Source organism: Macrotis lagotis, chromosome X, assembly GCF_037893015.1.
Source record: "Macrotis lagotis isolate mMagLag1 chromosome X, bilby.v1.9.chrom.fasta, whole genome shotgun sequence".
Classification (NCBI taxonomy): Eukaryota; Metazoa; Chordata; class Mammalia; order Peramelemorphia; family Peramelidae; genus Macrotis; species Macrotis lagotis.
The window spans coordinates 10,390,995-10,398,240 of record NC_133666.1 but is presented as its reverse complement, the minus strand read 5'-3'; the positions used below and the strand labels follow the sequence as shown (position 1 = coordinate 10,398,240).

At 39.4% G+C, this 7,246-nt stretch overlaps 1 pseudogene; it reads right to left on the bottom strand.

The window, feature by feature from the left end:
- Positions 1–5,748: 5,748 nt before the first annotated feature.
- On the bottom strand, positions 5,749–6,697 carry LOC141498595 (large ribosomal subunit protein mL45 pseudogene; annotated as a pseudogene).
- Positions 6,698–7,246: the final 549 nt, after the last annotated feature.

The following is a 7,246-nucleotide window of genomic DNA, read 5'->3' as shown; positions in this document are numbered from 1 at the left end:
TCCCAAGGGAAAAAGGAGGAAACAAACAGGTCCCATGCAGAATACATTCTTTTCTGACTTTATTCCTACTTCATCAATGCATAGGATCAAAGGACCCTAGATTTCAAGTTCAAAAGGACCTCTGAGGTCAGACTCTCTTTGTACAAAGTAGGAAACTTAGACCTAGGGAGAAGAAGTGACTTATCCATAGTCACACTTAGAAGCCTAGAACTGAAACTGGAAGAGATAACAGAGACCAATCCTCTCATTGTAGAAAGGAGTAAACTGAGGTTCAGAAAAGGATTTGTCTAAGATCACCATAGGGTTCTAGATTTAGAGCTGGAAGAACCTTATAGGCATTTACCCTAAACCCCTCATTTTAGAGAGAAGGAAAATGAAGCTTAGGGAATGGAAATGAATTGTCTAAGGTCACAAAGTAAATTAAGGATTCGAGTCCCAGTTCTTCGACTCTAAATCCAGCATTCTGTCCACTGCCTCCCAGCAGCACCTGAGGTTTTCAGTTGTGGGTCACAGGATCAGAAATCTAAATGAGTTTGGTTAGAGGAAATACAGTTATATCTAGTCTCTGAAAAAAGATCCATTAACATGAGATTCCTGGAAGGACCTGGCTTCATAATATTAGAGAAAGGCAGGTCAGGAATGTCCTATTACTGTTTAACAGCTAGATCTCTGGGAAAATAGATAGATAGATAGATAGATAGATAGATAGATAGATAGATGGATAGTAGGTAGGTAGATGAGTGGATGGGTGGATGGGTAGATCGGTGGGTAGAAAGAAAGGAAGGAAGAGAGAAAGAAGGAAAGGAAGGGAGAGAGAGAGAGAGAGAGAGAGAGATATGGATGGATGGATGGGTAGATAGATATGTACCCACACATACATACACACACATACACACACACACAAACACACACCTAAGGCCACACTTTTCAGTTTAATCTGTATTATCAACATTTACTCCATCACTTATTTTTTAATATTTAATTTGTTTTCCAATTCTATACAATAGTAGTTTCTACCTATCACTTTTGTAAGGTTTTGAATTTTACACTTTCCCCCTTCCCTTCCCTCCCTGTACCCTCCCCCCACAGAAGGCAGTCTGATAATCTTTACATTGCTTCCATGCTATACGTTGATCGAAATTGAGTGTGTTGAGAGAGAAAGCATATCCTTGAGGAGAAAGTAAAATAATAAAAATAGCAAAATTATGGAGTACAGAAGACACTTTTTTAAAATTGAAGGTTGTTCAAACTCCACAATTCTTTCTCTGGATACAGATGGTATTCCCCATCGCAGACAGCCCCAAATTGTCCCTGATTGTTGCACTGATGGAATGTTGCTGTTAGGGTGTACAGTGTTTTTCTGGTTCATTCCTTCCCTTCTTCCTTCCTTCATCCTTTTTATCCTTTCCTTCTTTCCTCTCTCTTTCTTTCTTTCTTTCTTTCTTTCTTTCTTTCTTTCTTTCTTTCTTTCTTTCTTTCTTTCTTTCTTCTCCTTCTGTAATAAACTTCTTCTGATTATTGAGCAAATGAAGTATCTTTTTCAGTCCTGCAGAGACTTTTCAATTCTTAGCACATTGCTTTAATCCCAGGAAATAGGATCCTAGAATCACAGACTTCCAGGAATGAGAGCTGAGAAGGCCCTTTGACATCACCTAACTCCTCTTTTCCCCCAACTCATCTCTCATAGCACATTTTGCCTTCTTCCTTCCCTTTGTTCTATCCAGCCTCCTCCCACCTGTCCTGCAAAGGCCAGGTTCCAATGACTAGTTCTGCTATATTATGGCAGGACAGACTGTCAGTTCCACTTGAAGTCTTTTGAAAGGATTTTGAAAAGGTTTTGGTTGAAAATGGACAAGCTGGGGGAGGCTAAGTGGTGTAGTGGATAAAGCACCGGCCCTGGAGTCAGGAGTACCTGGGTTCAAATCCGGTCTCAGACACTTAATAATTACCTAGCTGTGTGGCCTTGGGCTAGCCACTTAACCCCGTTTGCCTTGCAAAAAAAAACCTAAAAAAAAAAAAGAAAATGGACAAGCCAAGAGTCAGCTAGGTGGTACAGTGGATAGAACACCAGCCTTGGAGTCAGGAGGACCTGAGTTCAAATCCAGCCTCAGACACTTAATTATTACCAAGCTGTGTGGCCTTGGGCAAGTCACTTAACCCCATTGCCTTGTTAAAAAAGAAAAAAATGGACAAGCCAGGTAGACCTGCTTTTCACCTAATGATTTTGGCAGAGGAGTCAGAGAGGCAAGTGTCCTTTCATTTTAGGGTCTGAGCACCTACTTATGAAGACACATTAATGTTGATTTCTGTTATTTAGCACAGAAAAGCTCTAAATTTATTTCAATGATTAATCATAAACTTAATTGCTTAATATAACCTACTTAACCAACTCTGTAAGTGTTCTCAATTAAATGACTTTCCAGGCATAAATGACATCACTTTTTAATCACTTCCTCTAAAAAAGTTGGAGAAGAGAGAAAAGTGCCTCTGGAGATTTGCCAAACCAGACACCATTGGGCAGCGGGCCTTAACCTGGGCATTATGACTATTATCTATCTATCTATCTATCTATCTATCTATCTATCTATCTATCTATCTACACACATATATGTAGATACATGTATATATGATTATTATTTTGATAATTGAATATAATTGAATTTATTTCCTCTATAATCTATTTTATGCTTTTAAAAATGTGATTCTCAGAAGAATGCAATAAGCTTCCCCATGGCTGCCTAAGGAGTTTCCAACTGGAAAGAATTTAAGAATTCTTGTACTGAAAGTTCTGGAAAGACTTACAAGAACTGATGCCAAATGAAATAAGTAGAACCAGGAGAACATTGTATACATGAACAGCAATATTGTGAGATGATCAACCATGATGCAGCTGTTCAGAGATCAAGTCTGAGAGACTTGGTTATGGAAAATGTCAACCACATCCAGAGAAAATACTATGGAGTTTGAAGATAGAGCAAAGCATACTACGTATACTTTTTAAAACTTCTTTTATGTTGTTTCTCTCTCAAGATAGTTTTTTCTCCTAGTTCAAATTCTTCCCCAGCATGACTGATATGGAAATACGTTAAACATGATTGTACATGTACAACCTGTATCAGATTGTTCATTGCCATGGGGAAGGGGAAGAGAAGAGAGGGTGGCAGAAAAATGTGGAACTCAAAAGTTTGCAAAAGCATGAATGTTGAAAAACATCTTTGTATATAATTGGATTAAAATTTTAAAAATTCATTGCTCTAATTAGAAAGAAACTCCAAGGAAGAAAGAAACAATACAGACACCTAGAAGTTCCCAGGAAGCAAAAAACTAGATGGCAGCCAACAGTCAAATTCATGGCCTCTACAGACCACACACAAAGGCCCAAAGGTCTTCATCTTGACTGACATAAAAGCTAAATGAACTTCAAGTTCCTATACAAGTCAATTGTACCAAAAACATTGACTGACCCAATGAGTTTTATTCTTTAAGATAGTTGAATGTTCTAGATTCCCTAGCATGTCATCTGTAAAGAATGCTGTTTGACTCTCTTGGTCTGCAATATTAATCCCTCTAATTCATGACTTTTTCCCCTGTCTTTTTGCAATTGCTACAATTCCCTATGTGATACTCAATAAAAGTAGATTAAATGAGATGTTTGTTTGTTTTTCCCCCAGAGGAAATGAATTCATTGCTTCTCTAGTAGTCTTTTGGTTTTTTTTTTTAGGTTTTTGCTAGGCAATGGGGTTAAATGATTTGCTCAAGGTCACACAGCTAGTTACTTCGTGTCTGAAACTGGATTTGAACTCAGGTCCTCTTGACTCCAGGACTGGTGCTCTATTTGCTGTGCCACCCAGCTGCTCCCCCTGCTTCTCTATTACTTATTATATCTACTACTACTTGTCCTATGCAAAGAAGATGACCTCACCAAGCAGTCAAATGCGTTGCACATTGATATGAGGGGGTAAGCTATGCAAGGTAACTTTTTCACTTGCCTTTACTAGAAATATTCCATCTCAGGTCTGATTTTTAGGAAACAGGACTCTTGGAGATAGTCTGGCTACTGCTTGAGTCTCTTGGCCTTAAATGTTTTTGATTTCTTCCATATCGGTGAGGCAACCATGACACATCAAACATGCTGGGCAAGCACAATCCTATACTATATGATTATAGTACCTGGTACATCCTAACCTATCACTCAATGGGCTAATCATCAGTACAATTTTTCCTCTCAGGCCTTCCATCTTTGAGTTGTGATGATCAGAATTCTGACAGTATCTGATAATCTCTGAACCTTATACAACACCTTGGTACATCCTGTCACTCACTGGGCTAATTGTCAGTATGGTCTTTCCTCGCCAACCTTCCACCTTCAATCATATCCTCCCCCCGACCCCAGAACTCAAAGACTTTGTTTTCCTGAACTCTGTCCAGCAGATCATGGGAGTAATGCCACCAGAACACTAGTCAGCATCATTCATGGTTGGAACTACGATGCTATCTGATTGTATTGGAACCTCTGACTTTCATTCTTTTTATTTTTCTTTTTTTTAGAAAAAAAGTTATATTGTATAATTTTACTATCTCATACTTTATTTTTGTTCCCTAAGGATAATATTTCTCTGTCATGACATTCAACTGAGATCAATGAATAACATGGAACCAATGTAAACACTAACAGAATGCCTTCTGTGGGGGGAGTGGAGGGAGGGAAGCAAGAATGGGGGAAAATTGTAAAACTGAAAATAAATAAAATCTTTCTAAAAAAATAAAATCTATTTTTTAAATAGAAAATAGAAAAAAAACAGCCTTAGACCAAGAACTGCTCTCTCAGAGACCAAAGCTGTTTCCTCAAAGGGTTATATGTGGGTCAAGGATGATGATTTCAGATATCACACTGCAAGAACACGGAAGAATGGGAAATTCTAAAAGTTCTTTTTGGTACTTTATTTTTTGAAGAATACCAGTGCAGTGGGGAAGGGATGCCATGACAAGTACATGAATTGAATTTGAGTGAGGGGGGCTGTGCTAAGTCACTAGCCTCACTTTCTCCTCCAGAGTCATCTGGGTCCAATGGTCAGATATGAATCAGGACAATTGGGGATGACCCTGAGTGTAAGGCAATCAAGGTTAAGTAATGCCCAAAGTCACACAGCTAGTGTCAAATGTCTGGGGCTAGATTCAAACTCCTGTCCTCTGGGTTTAATTCCTTTTTTTTCCTGCACCTGAGACAGGAAAGGGAAAACTAGAACTTGTCATTATGTTGTGGTGGTTACTACAGCCAAGAAGTACTGATATATGTAACAAAATCTGGCCAATTAATTTTGCAGTTAAGACCAGCCCACCCCATATCTTTTTCTCCTCTATATTTATATGCTAGGTTTGTGCTGAGGTGTAAGAAGATTGAAGGGATTAAAAGGCTATCCTGAATGTTTATACTGTCTTGGTTGATGTCATATCATTCATAGCAAACTCTCTTCCCCATTCCTGTGGTTGCTACAGCTCCCATTTCAATTTCATTTCCTATCAAGATTGAAGACCCATCCTGGATGATTAGAAACTATAGAACCTGTTAAAACTAGTTTGAAACCCTGACAGGGTTTTATTTCAAACAACTGCTCCTCTTTCTTGAACTGAAAAGGTGGTTGAGGGTGGCTTCTTCTTGCTCCTGGAAGTTTTAACATTTGGAAGACCTGTTTTCAGATGTTCTGTGAAATGCTCCAAATCCAAATCATCAGACTTTCCCATCCCATCCTACTTGTGCCACTGAGTTGGCTGAGGTTTTTCAACTTCCACATTCATCATCTCTTCATATTCTTCCCATGGCTGGAGTTTGGAACTCAGGATCATTACCATCTTGGGGATGGGATCTTTAGAAGGGGCCCAGGCAGGGACAAATTTGCCATGCATTCTCCAGGCTCCATATGGGTTTGTTAAGTGTCTCTCAAATGCAACATACTCCAACACATCCTTTGGCACATCTTCTTGTCCATACATCAACCGCCTAAAGCAGTCATAGATAGCCAGGGTCTGGCGAGTGTGCATGCAGACGGTAACCTGGCCGTATATGTTGCCCTCGCTCATCATATTTGGGCAACGAACATGAACTACCCTTGGTGGTTCCAGAGATTCCACAAAGCTCCAACATACTGTTTTAAGTTGGATGTCCCACCCCATTTCCAGGAAGCAGCACTCTGTTACCAGGGCATGAAGTCAGTCATGATCTGAAATATTGAGACACTGATGAGCTTCAACAAAGATCTGCTGAGCTTTTTCTTGGAAGGTCTTGATTCGGAAATCATCATCATATTCTCTCACTTTACAAATTGCCAACTGTGAAGCCACACCTTGCTTTAGCTTCTCTGTTTTCTGCTTCAGGCCAGCCTTGGAGAGGGATGTAAGGCGAGCATCCCCCTCAGGAGGAACATAAGCATCAAAAATCCCAGCTGTGCAGGCCAAATGAATGGGGCACTCAAGACATTCTTTGGGAATGACAATCCCTGCTGCCCAGGCATGGTCTCGAAATTCCTTCTCAGTTTTGTATTTGTATTTAGGCTCATAAACAGGGGGTGTAAAGCGCTTCTTGGTCCTCACTGGGATCACAGTGATAGACTTCTAAACTCTGGTGAGAACAACAGCCCAGAAGCTGAGACCAGGAGAGTAAGGCCCGCCTCACAGGTGCTGCATGTTGTCTGACTTTCATTCTTGGTTAATGAAAACAGTCTTGACAAATGCTTTGCTCTAGTCCATCTTGCAGACTGGACAGAGTGCCAAGCTCATAGTAAGCACAATTGAACAGCAGTTTGATTTATTTATGGTTGATCCTCTACAATTTTTCTTTCTATTCTATGCCATTATCATGAATGAGCATTAGATTTCATCAAAGATTTTTTCTGTGATGCTTAAATGAAGGTTTATGGAATTTGAGGGGCTTTGTGTTTATACTCTTCATTTTAAATAGGCTTGCCTTTGCCATTCCTTCCTTTTTCTCTCTTGCTTTTGTTCAGTTATCACTTATCATCTGTGTTAAATACCTTTCTAACAGTTTTTTCTTTAGTTTCTGTATGCTTGTGCAGAAAAAGCATGTTTTGTGGAGGAGGTTGCTTTTGGCTTTATGTCCATTTGTTTCGGAAATTTGAGTTGTGCATCATAGGATAAAAGAATCAGACTGTACAGCACAATATACTTACTTTAAAGATGAAGAAATATAGATGCAGGGAATGGAAGACACTTGCCCAAGATCACTCAAGTA